This window comes from Schistocerca serialis, chromosome 3 (assembly GCF_023864345.2).
Source record: "Schistocerca serialis cubense isolate TAMUIC-IGC-003099 chromosome 3, iqSchSeri2.2, whole genome shotgun sequence".
Lineage (NCBI taxonomy): Eukaryota > Metazoa > Arthropoda > Insecta > Orthoptera > Acrididae > Schistocerca > Schistocerca serialis.
This window is the reverse complement of record NC_064640.1, coordinates 17,088,036-17,105,102: the sequence shown is the minus strand read 5'-3', so window position 1 is coordinate 17,105,102 and position 17,067 is coordinate 17,088,036. Positions and strand designations below refer to the sequence as shown.

Here is a 17,067-nt window from a genome sequence, read left to right as displayed (position 1 = left end):
GAGAGCAGCGGCGTTTGCGTAGAGTTGACAGTGCTAACAGACAAGCAACACTACGTGAAACAACCATAGAAATAAATATGGGACGTACGACGAACGTATCCTTTAGGACAGTGAGGCGAAATTTGGTGTTAATGGGCTGTGTCAGCACACGACCGACGCGAGTGCCTTTGCTAACAGCATAACACCAGTTGCAGCGCCTCTCCTGAGCTCGTGACCGTATCGGTTGGACCCGAGATGAGTGTAAAACCGCGGCCTGGTGAAATGAGCCGATGGTGGGCACTGAATGTGGTCTAGACCCCACGAAGCTACGGACACAAGTTGTCGGCAAGGCACTGCACAACTTGGTGGTGGCTCCATAATGGTGTGGGCTGTGTTTCCATGGAACAGAATGGAACGCACCACTGACTGTAAATGTCTATCTTCGGCAACTTGGAGACCATTTGAGCCATTCGTGGGCTTCATTTTATGGATGACAGTGTTCCATGTCACCGGGCCACAGCTGTTCACAATTGCTTTGGAGAACATTCTGGACAATTTGAGCGAATGATTTGGCCACCCAGATTACCCGACACGAATCCCACCGAACATTTATGGGAAATAATCGAGAGGTGAGTACGTGCACAGAATCCTGTATCGGCAACACTTTCGCCATTATGGACGACTATAAAGGCTGCATGGCTCAACATTTCTGCAGCGAACTTCCAACGAGTTGTTGAGTGCACGGCACGCCGTGTAGGTACACTACGCTGGGCAGAAAGAGGTCCGAAACGATATTAGGAAGTGTCCTATGGCTTCCGTCACTTCTGTGTGTTTTCATGTGCTATGTACGCTGGCACAGTGACAAGACTGGCATATGGATTGTATATTTTTACGTTTTACATATGGACTTCACAAATGGGACGATTGCGCCGTACTGCGATGGTTGTGCTAAACTCGTTATGAAGGCCACCACACATCGGTTTCTGCTGCCGCGCCTTTGCAAACACACCTCACCGTTGATACACCACACACGCCATATCCTCTCCCAACGTAGCTTCAACCGACCCCCTCTCTCAGACAATGAAATCCATCGCACCAACTGTAGCCCTTCCCCACGGTCATGCCTATCTACCAAACTCGTCCTCCCCTTCCGTCTTCTCACTATCTGCCCAAACACCTAGCTTCATTTCCATAGTTACCAACCAACGGCCTGTGTATTTACACCCACATTTCTCTCCCCTACAGAACACGTAACGGTTTTCCTCTTCCCGAAAACATTTTTCGCCTGTGCAAGTCTTTCAGGTTTTTAATGAAAAAGTTCTCCGTTTTAAAGGCCATCATCGTTGTTTTCAAAATGTTTTAATTATCTGTTTTTTATCGCTACCTGTTAGTATTTTTCAATTTTCATTTAAAACAAAAGAAAAACGATGAAAACTAACATTTTACTTTATGTAAATGGCATCATTCAATCATCTTGTTATAAATTTTAAAATAGTTTTATATCATATCCTATAATTTTGTTTGCAATGTCTTCATTTAAACCATAAAGGCTTTTGGCTACAGAGCGGGATATTGCACTGCTGGCAGCCCTTATGGGAGGAGGGTGATGAAACTATACTAACGCATAAAAAGTTTGTGGCAGAGCGTGACCAGATGCCCTTCCCGCCACCACCCCTTCCTTCTTTTCGCCCCAGCGCCCAAAAATGTCTTCATTTAGTGTCATCCCATGTGAAAGTCCGAGAACGTTTTCGAAAAGTTTGCGAATCGCGCAACTCAGGCGGGACATGGAAACCCCTAAAATCGACATCCTGTCGGCTTGAACGGTCCTCGACGTTAACCCGCCGGTTGGATTCGATCAGGGGCCAGAGCGCCTCCGCGAATCGCGGGAGCGCTTCTAACGCGAGCTGCTTTCTAGGCGGGTCCGAAACATATCTGGCGTATAAACAACAAAACACAATTTAGTCCTTAGGTAATAAAACATGTTTTTTAATAATAAAATCGGTCAACAATGAAGAGGCATAAGGGACTGATGAGGTACTCGTGCTAGTGAACACAGATTATGCGAATGAACCTGTTCCGCTTCTTAGCAGCAGTTTATCGTAGGTCACTGGAGCAAAGAAGGCTACCGAGCGATTGGAAAAGAGCACAGGTCATTCCTGTTTTCAGAAAGAGTCGTCGGGCAGATGAACGTGTATCACTGACGTCAACCTATTGTAGAGTTGTGGAACAACATTTATGCTTACTTGCAGAGCGAAAATTCTCCTCTACAACAGTCAAAATGAATTCAGTGAGCAGAGATCGTGTGATATGCTGCTCGCTGTGTTCATCCATTAGATCTGCAGCGCCTCAGACAGAAGCGAGTCCGCCTCCGTAGCTCCGTGTGTCTGGCTGCTAAACGAAGGACCCGGGTTCGGTTCCCGCTAATGCCAGGGCGTTTCAAACGTTGGAGGACTCAGCCTCGTGATGCCAGCTGAGGAGTTATTTGAGTGAGAAGCAGTGGCTCCAAAGTCAGGAAAGCCGACAACCGACGGGAGAGAGGTGCGCCCTCAATACCGCATTCAACGATGCCATTGGCAGAGGACGACACGGCTGTCGGCGATGATGGTCTCATCAGGACCAAATCGGGGCCTTTGTTTTGCTTTTCAGAAAAAGCCGCCCCCGTTAATGCCGTATTCCTTGACTTCCGGAAGGCAATCAATACAGTACCGCAAACTAATTACGAGCTGTCCGACTTTCTGACCAATCTGTGACTGGACGGAGGACTTCTTAGCACAATGCTTCTCAACACACGTTTTTTAATGGAACAAACATGACAGATGTAAAGGTAGCTTTGCGTATGGAGGGTTATAGGTCTATTACTGTTTACGCTGTACATGATCCAGTCACATTACTCTGACCATCCCTACAATCGACGGCAACGTGCAATAGCCACTCACAGACGACAGGTAGCACTATTAGCTTTGGAGGGCTTATAAAGCATGTCGGGGGGGGGGGGGGGGGGGTTGTCGTAATACGGGAACGGAGCGATTTATCTCGCATCCAAAACGTCATGATCGTTGGCTTTCGGTCAGAGGGTGGAAGCAGTTCCGAAACGGTTAAGTTTGTGATCTGATCGCATGCCTCCGTGCTTATAATACACCATTCATGGCAAACTGGCGATATCCAAAACCGGCACCGAGGCAATTGTGGTGCGCCGTGGAGGAATGAACGACGGCTGCGGAGACGCGTAAGGGCGAAAAGACGTGCAACTGCTGAGCAATTGACCGCCCAAACGAACCAAGGGGCTGCCAACAGTGTCTTAACAATCGTTTAGCGAACGTCGCTGCAGGTGCCTGGTTCCCGTATCCGTGATGACTGCTGATCATCCGCGACTAAGGCTGGAGTTTCCACGCCAGTAACGCAAATGAACGTCCACAGAGCGGCGACAGGTGATGAATCGCGATTTATTCTCAATCGCACAGACGTGTGTGCTTTGAAGAGCACCAGGATGAGTTTACCGTACCACGGCCACCAAACTACCAGAATTGAAACCCAGTGGAGAATCTGTGGGACCACCTCGGTCGGGCTGTTCGCACCGTGGATCCTGAACGGAGAAAGCCAGCGCAGCTGTACGGCAGTGGGGTTGTCATGGCTCCACATCCCTGTCGGTGCCTGCCAAAACCCCAGTGAGTCTCTTCCTGCTCATCTCGCGCTGCAAAATGTGGTTATTCAGGCCTTTGGCAGGTGGACACATTAATATGACTGGACAATGTAAATGACCGAGTGGATGGTGTCGGAGGGTTCGTGAGACTATTCGCGGACGATGCTGTTGCCTTTAGGAAGAATGTAACGCCGGTAGACTGAAGCTAAATGCAGGAAGACCTGTGGAGCATTGCCAACTGGTGCAGGGACCAACAGTTGACCATCAAGGCAAACATATGTCACGTGCTGTATGTAAACTGGCGGAGATACTCATTTTCGTTTGACTTCACTGTTAGCAATAAATCAATGGGGACAATAACGGTCGTAAAATATCGATGACTTAAAGTCCGTAACGGCCTAAAGTGGAATGTCTACATGGGTGCAGCAGAGGCCAGACAGAGATAAGGTGGAAGAATACTAAAGACATGTAATACGTACTCGAAAGAAGTAGCTTATTAAACACTCAGTCGACCATTTCCTGAATACTGATCGGTAGTTAGGGACCCTTGCCAGGTAGAAATAACTAAAGAGATAGAGAGGTTCCAAAAAAGAGCAGGCGTTTTGTGACGGGTTCCTTTAGTAAGCACAAGAGCATTACGGAGATGCTCACTGAACTCCAGTGGCTTGACGCTCTAAGAGAGGTGTTGTGCAACACGAAGATGTATGCTGTAAAAATTCCGAGAGCACCCGTTCCAAGAAGAGTCAGGTAAGACATTATTTCGTGCGGAATGAATAATATGAGAAATTAAAGCTCATACGGAGGCTTACCGACAGTATTTCTTCCCGCGTACTGTTCGTGAATGGTCCAGGGAAAGGGGAAATGATAATGTTATCAGATATACCCTCCAATACATACCATAAGTAATCTTGTGGAGCACAGACGTAGCTGTAAAACTGTCTTCAGTCCGAAAGCTTGCTCGAACATCACAGTATTTTATTAAACTGGTTCTCTTGGAGTCGGTTATTGTCTTGTCTTTCACTAGGTGCACTCATCGAATTATTATAACGTGCATTACAACTCATCGTGAAACTTGGCACTTTCCATGACTACATCTGTACGACGCAAGCCTTGACAAAGGAGAAACTTAACGTTATGCGCTAGGAAAGGATGCTGGGACCGACTGAGAATTAAACCTTCTCTATCTGCTGACATACGCAGAAACGTAGCGCCACCTAGTCCAGCCGCTTAATAACTAATCCGAAATCGAACTTCATTAATTATTCTCTTCAGTGTTCCTGCAACACGATGAAATGTTGAGTTAGGATTCCTCCATTTTCTGCGTCATTGTGTCAAATGTGTTGTGTGCAATTTTTTTTCCTCAGTGTTCAGTGTAATGTGCATAAAATGTTCTCTGTGTTCGAGCCGCACCATTTAGACTTCGAGGTTTCGAAGGTCGAAGGTATTCACCATCTCCTTCGTCAGAAAACGAGTAACTGCAGGAACCGATATATTTCACTTGATTAGTAGTGAGAAGTGGTGTGGCTTGTATTGGTGGAGTGAAACCACCTACTGCGAGACTTGGATGCTGAAATGCGGGAAGATTATAGCCACTACCTCTTAGAATTTACTAGTGTATATCCGAATTCCTACTGCTTCTTTTATTGGAATCCCATTAAGACGAAACATGAGATAAGATCTTCGCATCTTTAAAGGAGATCTGATGTTGAAAGAAAGATGAACGAGACACTGGACCATACTGTCGTATACAGAAAGTCAACACATACTACTATTTATTAAAAAGACGAAGTTTCCATCAGCCTACCCAGAGGAATTCCGTTCAGAGCACTTCATTACACATAGACAAAACCATTTCAGATCACAATAACTTGTAATCCGAACTAAAACATTTGAAGCTCGTACTCACAAAAAAACCTAAACAAACAGCACTAAATTTGGCCTGCATTCACCGGAAAAAAGGCTCAAACTTTTTCAACTAATGGTTAAAGCTAAGCCACCGGAATGCCTTCTGTTCGTTTGTTCAAATGGCTCTGAGCACTATGGGACTTAACATCTATGGTCATCAGCCCCCTTGAATTACTTAAACCTAACTAACCTAAGGACATCACACAACACCCAGTCATCACGAGGCAGAGAAAATCCCTAACCCCGCCGGGAATAGAACCCGGGAACCCGGGCGTGGGAAGCGAGAACGCTACCGCACGACCACGAGCTGCGAACTGTTCGTTGGTGCAAGCTCAACTAATATAGGACATATAGTAGATACATATGATATCATACCAGCGTTCCGTACGCCGCGGGAAATTAAAGAAATGCAGCCTCAGTAAAACAACTGCCTTGGTTTGAGACAACCGGTGTTCACAACGTGCCAAGAGGTAATGGCGAAAATTACACATGCTATCTGCGTGGTGTGTTTTGCGTTTTATGGTTTGGTTACCGCATATTAAAGGCTTATTCACTGTTGTGAAGGTATTTTCGCAGAAACAAGGGTGACTGCGGTAACAAACCGAACAAATCATAGTTACATTATTACTCTGTAACGATCAGCCAAAGAGCGTGGGTCTCTTACGAGCATCAAAATACTCAGAAGGTATCCCTCAACAACCTCTGAAAGTTTCTCAGTGGAGTTTTCGTTCAGCGCTTGTAAGATACTCGTACATCCATCAGTCTCTGTACTCGGTCACCTCGAGATGATGAAGATGGTGAATACTTTCGATAGCTCGAGTTTTAACTAAACGTGACGCGGGTTGAACAGCGTAAAAAGTTGTATGTATGTTTGCCGCCCTGAAAAACTCCAGTACTAGCGTAGTGTCGTGTTTGTTATGGTAAGGATAAAAGGAGGGGACAGGGTAAAACCTGGTATCCGTTTCTTGACTATCACCAAAGGACCACAGTGGTAAGCTCTCCCACCCGATGTGGCTACCACAAATAAAACACTACCACTTTTTAGTAATGAGCTATGCTGCGCAGAGAGATTATATTCACTCTGCTCTGTCGTTAATTATAGAAAGTGGAAAAACGGTAAAAATACTGCTACTGGCAAGAGCCTATCCCGAGCTGACACTGACGAACTTTCTGTGTACGAGGGTTACCCGGAAAGTAATGCGCCGCATTTTTTTTCTTCAACAAATTTTTTGTCGAACATAATGAGAATTACACATATGAAGTAATGGTGTTTTATCTACATACCCTATTTTTTCACGTAATCTCCATCCCGTCCTATGGCCTCCCTCCAGTGCGAAACAAGGACATGTATGCACTGTCAGTACTAATATTTGTCCTGGCGGCGGAGCCAGTGCTTCATTGTGTAGCGCACCTTCTCATCATCCTCAAAATGTCTTCCACGAATGGCATCCTTTAATGATCCTAACAAGTGGGAGTCCAGGACGGGGGGGGGGGGGGGGGGGGGACTAAGCCAGGGCTGTAGGGTGGGTTGGGTTGTTTGGGGAAGGAGACCAGACAGCGAGGTCATCGATCTCATTGGATTAGGGAAGGACGGGGAAGGAAGTCGGCCGTGCCCTTTCAAAGGAAGCATGCCGGCATTTGCCTGGAACGATTTAGGGAAATCACGGAAAACCTAAATCAGGATGGCCGGACGCAGGATTGAACCGTCGTCCTCCCGAATGCGAGTCCAGTGTCCTGTAGAGTGGATGGGATAGCACTGTCCAACCCTGTTTTGCGATGTGTTCAGCAGCCTTCAGACTTGTGTGGGGCCGAGCGTTACCGTGTTTCAGCGAAACATCTCCTGGGTTGCTGTGGCGCTGAGGTCGCCGGAGGTTCGTCTTGAGTTTTTTAAAATGTGTTGGCATATACTTCTGAATTAACGGTACCACCTTCACAGTCCCAGAACACAGTGATTATGACCCTTCTGGCGCTAGCAGTTGCTTTGAATTTTTTCTTCTGCGGGGAGCGGGAATGGCGGCATTCCATCGGCTATCGTTTTGTTTCGGGCTCAACATGATGAAACAGGTTTCATCACCTGTCACAATCCGGGTCAAGAAGGCCTCCCCCTCAGCTTCAAAACGTTGCAACAAATCCAGACAAATGTTGTTTTTTTTCTGTGCGATTTGTGAATCACCGTTCGACACCGCGGGGCCCATCTGGCACACACTTTTGAACATCCAAGAGTGCGCATAATTGCATCCACACATCCTTTGCCGATTGACAGATGCAGCGCCAACTGCCGAATCGTAATGCGTCAGTCCTCGCGAATGACGTCAGTTCGCTGCAACTTGTCAGGTGTGACCACCGTGGATGGTCTCCCCGATCCCTGCAAATCGTGGAGCTCCGCCGAACCGCCTTCTGATGACCTCACCCTCCGTGCCCAGTGACTAACCGTACTCCTGTCGACAGCAGATGCTCCACAGACTTTGCACAAGCATTTGTGAATTTTCCTCACAGTTTCTTTCTATGCAGTGAGAAAGTCAATGACGGCACGTTGCTTGTAACGTTCATCCCCTACAGACGCCATTTTGAAACTGTCCTAGAGCTACGCTATCTACCGGAAGTGACGGAAACTTGGCGCGCTCACTCAGGAGACTTCATATAACATACACGTAACGTTTCGCACTCGCAGCATTGTTTTCTGCTGAGAAAAAAAATCGGGTGCATTACTTTCTGGGCAACCCTCGTAATAGTCATTCATATCAATGTTATCATTACACTATACTATTGAATGCAACATACTACACATTTTCTTATTTGTAAGCTGTGCACTAAGCCGAGTGAAACTGTACACCTGAGTTTTATGGGACAGTTAGTTGATGCACGCTCAGCTTGATTACGGACTAATATAAACGACCTACATCTACATCTACATTTATACTCCGCAAGCCATCCAACGGTGTGTGGCGGAGGGCACTTTACGTGCCACTGTCATTACCTTCCTTTTCTGTTCCAGTCGCGTATGGTTCGCGGGAAGAACGACTGTCTGAAAGCCTCCGTGCGCGTTCGAATCTCTCTAATTTTACATTCGTGATCTCCTCAGGAGGTATAAGTAGGAGGAAACAATATATTCGATACCTCATCCACAAACGCACCCTCTCGAAACCTGGCGAGCAAGCTACACCGCGATGCAGAGCGCCTCTCTTGCAGAGTCTGCCACTTGAGTTTGCTAAACATCTCCGTAACACTATCACGCTTACCAAATAACCCTGTGACGAAACGCGCCGCTCTTCGTTGGATCTTCTGTATCTCCTCCGTCAACCCGATCTGGTACGGATCCCACACTGATGAGCAATACTCGAGTATAGGTCGAACGAGTGTTTTGTAAGCCACCTCCTTTGTTGATGGACTACATTTTCTAAGGACTCTCCCAATGAATCTCTACCTGGTACCCGCCTTACCAACAATTAATTTTATGTCATCATTCCACTTCAAATCGTTCCGCACGCATAATCCCAGATATTTTACAGAAGTAACTGCTTCCAGTGTTTGTTCCGCTATCATATAATCATACAACAAAGGATTCTTCTTTCTATGTATTCGCAATACATTACATTTATCTATGTTAAGGGTCAGTTGCCACTCCCTGCACCAAGTGCCTATCCGCTGCAGATCTTCCTGCATTTCGCTACAATTTTCTAATGCTGCAACTTCTCTGTATACTACAGCATCATCCGCGAAAAGCCGCATGGAACTTCCGACACTTTCTACTAGGTCATTTACATATATTTTGAAAAGTAATGGTCCCATAACACTCCCCTGCGGCACGCCAGAGGTTACCTTAACGTCTGTAGACGTCTCTCCATTCATAACAACATGCTGTGTTCTGTTTGCTAAAAACTCCTCAATCCAGCCACACAGCTGGTCTGATATTCCGTAGGCTCTTACTTTGTTTATCAGGCGACAGTGCGGAACTTTATCGAACGCCTTCCGGAAGTCAAGGAAAATAGCATCTACCTGGGAGCCTGTATCTAAAATTTTCTGGGTCTCATGAACAAATAAAGCGAGTTAGGTCTCACACGATCGCTGTTTCCGGAATCCATGTTGATTCCTACAGAGTAGATTCTGGGTTTCCAAAAACGACATGATACGCGAGCAAAAAACATGTTCTAAAATTTTACAAGAAAATGGTTCAAATGGCTCTGAGCACTATGGGACTTAACATCTATGGTCATCAGTCCCCTAGAACTTAGAACTACTTAAACCTAACTAACCTAAGGACATCACACAACACCCAGCCATCACGAGGCAGAGAAAATCCCTGACCCCGCCGGGAATCGAACCCGGGAACCCGGACGTGGGAAGCGAGAACGCTACCGCACGACCACGAGCTGCGGGCTAATTTTACAACAGATCGACGTCAGAGATATAGGTCTATAGTTTTGCGCATCTACTCGACGACTCTTCTTGAAGACTGGGACTACCTGTGCTCTTTTCCAATCATTTGGAACCTTCCGTTCCTCTAGAGACTTGCGGTACACGGCTGTTAGAAGGGGGGCAAGTTCTTTCACGTACTGTGTGTAGAATCGAACTGGTATCCCGTCAGGTCCAGAGGACTTTCCTCTGTTGAGTGATTCCAGTTGCTTTTCTATCCCTTGGACACTTATTTCGATGTCAGCCATTTTTTCGATTGTGCGAGGATTTAGAGAGGGAACTGCCATGCGGTCTTCCTCTGTGAAACAGCTTTGGAAAAAGGTGTTTAGTATTTCAGCTTTACGCGTGTCATCCTCTGTTTCAATGCCATCATCATCCCGTAGTGTCTGGATATGTTGTTTCGAGCCACTTACTGATTTAACGTAAGACCAGAACTTCCTAGGATTTTCTGTCAAGTCGGTACATAGAATTTTACTTTCGAATTCACTGAACGCTTCACGCATAACCCTCCTTACGCTAACTTTGACATCGTTTAGTTTCTGTTTGTCTGAGAGGTTTTGGCTGCGTTTAAACTTGGAGTGAAGCTCTCTTTGCTTTTGCAGTAGTTTCCTAACTTTGTTGTTGAACCACGGTGGGTTTTTGCCGTCCCTCACAGTTTTACTCAGCACGTACCTGTCTAAAACGCATTTTACGATTGCCTTGAACTTTTTCCATAAACACTCAACATTGTCAGTGTCGGAACAGAAATTTTCGTTTTGATCTGTTAGGTAGTCTGAAATCTGCCTTCTATTACTCTTGCTGAACAGATAAACCTTCCTCCCTTGTTTTATATTCCTATTAACTTCCATATTCAGGGATGCTGCAACGCTTGACAATTGTAACGAAATGCAGCATCACCTACGGAGTATTGACGCTTGGTGCAGCGACTGGCAATTAAGGATTTGCTAGAAACAAATGTAATGTATTTCCCTTAAGAATGCGGAAAGATCCGTTATCGTTTGATTACACGATGTTAAAAAAATACTGGAAACCGTCACATCCGTTAAATACCCGGGAGTATGCGTACGGAGCAATTTCAAAAGGAACGGACACACAATACAAACCGCAGGAAAGGCCGACATTAGACTGAAATTCGTTGGAAGAATCCTGAGAAAGTGAAGTCCTTCCACGAAGCAGGTAGCGTACAAATCTCTTTCGACCGATTGCTGACTAGTGATCCTCAGTGTGTAATTGATGGTTTTTGTCACAGGTTGCCGCGCGGTTAGAGGCGCCATGTCGATGATTGCGCGGCCCCTCTCGTCGGAGGTTCGAGTCCTCCCTCGGGCATGGGCGTCTGTGTTGTTCTTAGCATTAGTTAGTTAAGGTACTGTGTAAGACGAGGGCCCGATGGCCTCAGCAAATTTGGTCCCATAGGAATTCACACATTATTTTTGTTTTGTTTTGTCACGGTCCGTGTAATAAACGTGAAAGCGTTATGGAAATATTCACCGAACTCCGATGGTAGACACTACAAGAGGGACATTCTGCGCCACAGTGTGGTTTATTGTCAAAATTACTGGAGTATATGTTCTAAGAACAGTCATGTGTCTCGTGAAAAGAAGAGTGATATATCTCGTGAAAAGACCGTGAAGCTAAAATTAGAGAGTTTCGAGTTCATACAGAGACCTAGCAACAATCGTTCTTTCCTCAGATGGTTCGCAACTGTAACACGATATTGGGTGGGGGGGGAGGGGGGGGGAGGGGGGAGGGAGGACTGATAGTGGTACACGAAGTATCCTCCACCACACTCCGTAAGGCGGCTTTCAGGGTACAGATGTAAAAGTGTAGTATTTGTTGATCTTTCCAGTCCGTGATTCCAGTTGGGATTGTGACCGGTTTAGACCAGTGTTGCTAATCTTAAGGCATCATCAGCATCTTCCACGGACGCATAAACGTAGGTTTGTATGCATCTATGAGCACGAAATATTGCATAGCGGGGCGTATGAGAACAACTCTTCTTAAGATTTATCCAGTTGGAATCCATTATCAATGCTGCTCCTATCTAAAGGAGATTTCAACTGGTGGGAAACAGTCATAACTGCAACTGCAGCTGTGATCTGGACTGATCAATAAGTACTATAGACCTACTCTGAGGCAACAGAGGTCATGAAACAGGCAAATGCCCATATACAGATGACGTTAGTGTCACGCACATAAGGTATAAAAGGGCCATTTCGGGAACCGTTAGAAAATTCATTATTCCGAGATACACAGTGTCAAGAGTGTGCCGACAGTACCAAGCTTCAGACTTACCTTTCAGCACAGGAAACGCGATGGCCGACGGCCTTCACTTAACAACCGATAGAAGTGGCATTTGAGTAGAGTTCTCAGTGCTAACAGACGAGTAACACTGCGTGAAATCAATGTGAGACACACGACGAACGTATCGGTTGGGGCAGTGTGGCCAAATTTGGCGCTAATGGGCTAGGACAGCAGACAGCGGACGCGAGTGCCTTCGTTAACAGCTCGACATCGCCTACAACGCCTCTCCAGAGCTCGTGACCGCATCGTTTAGACCCCAGACGAGTGGAAAACCGCAGCCTCTTCAAATGAGTCTCTATTTCAGTTGGTAAGAGCTGATGGTAGGTTTAGAGTGTGGTGCAGATCTCACGAGGGCATGGACCCAGACTGCCAAACAGGCGCTGTGCAAGCTGATGGTGGCTCCGTAATGGTGTAGGTTGTGTTTACATGGAATGGACTGGGTCCTCTGGTCCAACTGAACCGATCAGTGACTGGAAATGGTAATGTTCGGCTACTTGGAGACCATTTGCAGCCATTCGTGGACTTCATGTTCTCAGAACAAGATGGAATTTTTATGGCTGACAAGACACCATGTCACTGGGCCACAACTCTTCGCGATTGGTTTGAAGAACATTCTGGACAATTCATGCGAATGATTTGGCCGCTAAGATCGCCCGACATGAATCCCATCGAACAGTAGCGGGACGTAATGAAGAGGTCAGTTAGTGCACAAAATCTTGCACCAGTAAAACTTGCACGGTTATGGACGGCTGCAGAGGCAGCATGGCCCAGTATTTCTGCAGTGGACTTCTAAGGACGTGTTGAGCTCATGCCACACCGAGACAGCAATATAATAATACTATTAGGGACGAAGCACTGCCCCTGAAGGAAGAGCTATTGCGATGATTATGTATACATGCAGTATCTTAGAAGACGGTGCTGCAGGGGTACAAGAACTGGTTACCCACAGGTTCAGCCGTGAGTAAGGTAAGCGTCACCCATAATCACTGGAAGGGTAGGCTACTGGAAAACTTTAATTCTATGAATGTTATTGCTTACAAGCCGATATACGAGGGGCATTCAATAAACAGCGTAACATATTTTTTCTGGACCAGTTTCGGCTGAAAAATTCGGAATTTGCTTAGGGACATCGTGGAGTATTACCTCTTCAGCCCCTATAGTTTCATGAAGTTCTGATAGGTGGCGGCGCTATACGTAGCCTTAAAAATGGTGTCTGTTAGGGAAGTGCGTTCCAGGCAGAGAGATGTCAGCCGCTTTTAGAATGTCTACGCAACCTAGCAGTGAACAAAAGCACGGTGAGTCGTTGGTCGAGACCTCTGTCATAATCGGATAGGTGGCGTAAACCTGTCCGATCTTCCGCGTCGCGGCCGACCACCACAGCTGCGTCTCCTGTAATGTTGGAACATGAAGACACTCTCATTCGAGGTGATCGACAGATCACAATCAAACACCTCGCTGCTCAGCTTAGCATCACTGTTGGTAGTGCTGACGCTCCTGAAATGTGCTCACAGAACTTCATTGGACTGTCCTTCTTCATCCACCATACAGCCCGGATCTCACACCTTCCGACTTTCATCTGTTTGCACTCCACTAGAAGCAGTATGTGGACGATGGGAAGGTTCTTGACGCAGCGGGATGTTGTCTCCGGTAGAGTGACACCGTGGGGGAAGACAAGCCCTTACAGGAACGGAGATTATATTGAAAGATAGGCTTTTGTAGGCAAAAGAATGGGGAATGGTATGATTTATTGGAATACCGAATAAAACCAACATACTTTCAGAAAAAAGTGATGCGTTACTTATTGAATGCCCCTACTAACTCATATAGGGTGAACCCGAACTCCATCGACAAATTTTAGAGGTTGCTCGGGGATGTTATCTGAGTATTTTTGGTATAATAATAGATTCGTGGTTCCCGGTGACACGTGACAGAGCAATAACGCATTTGTGATTTATCCGGTTAGTTACCTCAGTTACTTTTATTTCTGTGAAACTGCCTTGACAGCAGGGAAAAAGCCTATAACATGCAATCGCCAAAACGTACAATGCAGAATAATGCTGCAACATTCAGATGCAAGAGTACTCAGCATAGCGTTGTTGTGCCGCTCTTCCACTGCATTCGATGAAACGATGCATCAAGTGGGTATCGGCCAACTATTCATCAGTTAATCTAGCATTACTGCTGTGAATGACAAACGCTTCTGCGAAAACAAATCCGAGACAGAACCGAGAAGTACTGAAGGCAAGCTTGAGGGTGAAGAGTAAAGTAGGCGTTACTGGGCAGCAAGTACTGTGAATGAACTGAACAAGTTTATTTCGAAACAAGACACACAGAGCATATAGTCATGTGCCCTCTTTTTCAGATATTTTCAGTACAATATAAATGCAAACAAAAATGGGAGTAGAAACCAAACTAAACGCAATTATTCTGTAACGAGCCCGCCCGCGACCGCGTTTCACTTATACCAAAATACTCAGAAAATATTCCTGAAAAACCTCTGACTTTTTTTTCGGTGCACGTTGTATCAGGGAATATTGCTCCTGTGTACGGCGCCAATGTTAGCCTGGGTTAACGAACGCGCGAGCCAGTTGGTTGTGTTGACAAGCGCAATAAGGCCGCTTCACTTGGAGACATGACAGAATGGACGCTTCCACGACCACAGTGTAGCATGCGATAAGATCCTTACCGAGAGGGATGAGGTACGAATTTTTGTCATGAAACCAAAGAAGTATTGCTACTGTCAGTGACTACAGGTTGTAACGGGACATCCTCCTCTAGTATTACTTTTCATCTACAGTAGTTTTAGATACCAGTACTATTTTTCGAATTTTGGACAAGTCAGTATTATCTCTGTTGCTTTTCTGAAAACTTTCATATAATTTTATGCACCGTATGTTATATTTCAAGTCAAAATTTACGAAAATGATTTACTTTATAAAATGTTTTAGTCTCGATGTTATAATCGATAAGTACTAGTTCTGAATGTACAGTTAAAATTATTATTTTAGAAACATTTGAAATTACGAACTACTGGCATACTTAAAATTTCTATTATTAATTACGCAATACTGTACTGTTACTATATTTATTTCTGGATTCATTTATGAAATAATAATCGAAAATAATAATGGAACAAAAACTATAAGAAATTCATTTGTTAAGAAAAATTGTAAACCCTTTGGCATACGGTTATTTCAGCAGAGTGTGAGAGTGGTAAGCGTGCCTCTGATGTGATAGGACGTATTTTTGTATTTTGTGCGAACAATGTAATTTCGGCTTTGTTAATGTGAAAAGTCAAAAGACTACATGATATAATAAAATGTGAGAAAATAGATTTACGAAAAAACAAAAATTCTGCAGCAACAATCTTCAAATTTATTTAGATCAATCCAACCATGAGTACCAAAAATGTGACATTTTCAGCTTCAAGAATCAGACTCCTAGACAAGGAGAACTGAAGCCAACTCACATGGCTAAGCTAAGTAAATTAGAAAGTTTATTGTAATCTTCGCTCCGCTCAAATCTCCATAAAAGACTGATGTGGACAATAGATGGAATTAGGAACAAGGGGGGAGATTACAAGGTCCAATGACTGTTGCGGAGGGAACTGCATCAAACGTACATTTGCAGTCGAGTACCTCTGAAAAGGCCATTGCTCGCATGGGCAGAAAAAAGTCCCCAGTGGGCCAAAAAGTACAGAAACTTGATAACTGCTGACTGGAGGCGTGTAGTATAGCCTTACGAGTCGCGATTTTATCTGTTTTCAAATGATGCAAGGCGTCGAGGGCACCCACAGCGCAATAAGGCGTTTAACCAACAAAATGTGAGGTTTGTAGTTGAGGCCGGAGGTCGTTATGTGATGTTTTGAGGTTGTTTTTCTTACTGTGACTTGGGCCCAATCATTAAGAATACCTGAACGTAGACCATGATGTTTATTTCGGCATTCTCGATAACCTAGTGCTGCCCTTGCTTCTACATCTTCACTGTTAGTGTGTTACGAACACTCCTGTCTTCCAAGATGACAATAACCGCGTTATCAGGGCCGTTGACATACGGTACTCGTTTCACGAAAACTGAGCCACCCTTTGATATCTCAACTGGCCGGCTAAATCAACCGATCTTAATTCCACAGAACATGTCTGATAATTTTTGGAACAGCGACTGAGTCGTAACAATCGACACTCCCTTAATTTTGTAGCTCTACGGAATGTAGCCATCAATGAGTGACTTTAGCAGGAGACGTCATCTATGAAGATATTTGTCACCGAATTGAAGCCATTACCAAACCTGGACGAGGTATTCCACAGTATTAGAAGGATGTCTGTTCTTAAGATACAGAACCCAGTATGTTGACCTCGACGGCGTGTATTCATCAGAGACAAGGATATCGTCAGGAGTGCCCAGGGAAGTTTGAGAGGTCCGCTATTATTCTCTATAAACATAAATGATTTGGCGGACAGGGTGGACAGCTATCTCCAATTGGTTGCAGATGATGTTGTGGTGTGTGGTAAGGTGGCGAAGTTGAGTGACTGTGGGAGGATACAAGATGACTTAGACAAAAATTCAATTTGGTGTGATGTATGGCAGCTAACTCTAAATGTAAAAAAAAGTAAGTTAATGGGGATGAGTGGGAAAAACAAACCTGTAACGTCCAGATACAGCATTCGTAGTGTCCTGCTTGACACAGTCCCGTCGTTTAAATATCTGGGCGTAACGTTGCAAAGCGATATGAAATTGATCGAGAATGTGAGGACGGTGCTAGGTAAGGCGAATGGTCGACTTCCGTTTATTAGGAGAATTCTAGGAAAGTGTGGCTCATCTGCAAAGGA

General features: G+C 45.2%; 1 protein-coding gene across 2 annotated transcripts in view; it reads right to left on the bottom strand.

The window, feature by feature from the left end:
• The window catches only part of LOC126469675 (monocarboxylate transporter 3), a 442,163-nt gene that overhangs the window by 34,744 nt on the left and 390,352 nt on the right, over window positions 1-17,067 (bottom strand). The gene's annotated exons all lie outside the window — the stretch shown is intronic.